Genomic DNA, 813 nt, shown 5'->3' with positions numbered 1-813 from the left:
GCAGACCACCTTGGGGAAGACCCTTCCCTTTTCAGTGAAGGCTCTGTAGGTGCTGGGCTCAGCCAGACCTATTACCTATGCACATGGTTACCTGCCACCTTCCAAACGAAGGTCATGACAGCAGCAGAGCTCTGCGAGCAGTCTGCCGTCCCACCAAGCAGATGGGCTTTCTCCTGCGTGTGTTTCTCCACAGCTGCCTGAGCAGCGACCAGCCAGACAGGCCCAGTAACTTTCACACCTACTGAATTAACCTGTGCTTGTTTTCCTTATTGTTCATTCCGGCACCATTTATTTAGCTGATGCTATCGCATTCCAGTCTGATCTTATCTCCTTTGACCTCCTTTCTAGGACTATTACAGACAAGCCATTTTATTGGCACTGGGTATTTCCCAGAGCTGAAACAACCTCTTTCTTTTAACCCCCAGAGAAGGGTATGCATCCAAACCTCAGGACTTCTACAGGGTGCTCAAAATGACGCGGTGGTCTGTTTTGATGGGCCGAATGTCTGTATCCCAATATTAACTGCCATTACTGTCAGCAGCTGTGCCATGGCAATGCACATGGGCTCAGCTGGGCTTTCGACTCAGCCGAGAAGCCCATGATGCTGCTGCTTTTAACTGGATTGTCTCAGGGATGCTTGGACAGTCAATGTACTGCCATGCACGACTATCAAATATACCTACAGACAAAACAAGCTTCCTAACCTTAAAAAATTCAGTCTCCCTAGCTGTGAAAGCTGAAACATATAGAGCCAGCCCTGGTGGTGCCAAAGGTCCCTTCATCAGCCCAGGCCCCCACCATCAGTCCCAAGAT

The sequence above is a fragment of the Pterocles gutturalis genome, unplaced genomic scaffold, assembly GCF_000699245.1.
Source record: "Pterocles gutturalis isolate BGI_N339 unplaced genomic scaffold, ASM69924v1 scaffold14528, whole genome shotgun sequence".
In the NCBI taxonomy this organism is placed as follows: Eukaryota; Metazoa; Chordata; class Aves; order Pterocliformes; family Pteroclidae; genus Pterocles; species Pterocles gutturalis.
The sequence above is the reverse complement of the archived record's forward strand: the minus strand, read 5'-3'. Positions refer to the sequence as shown.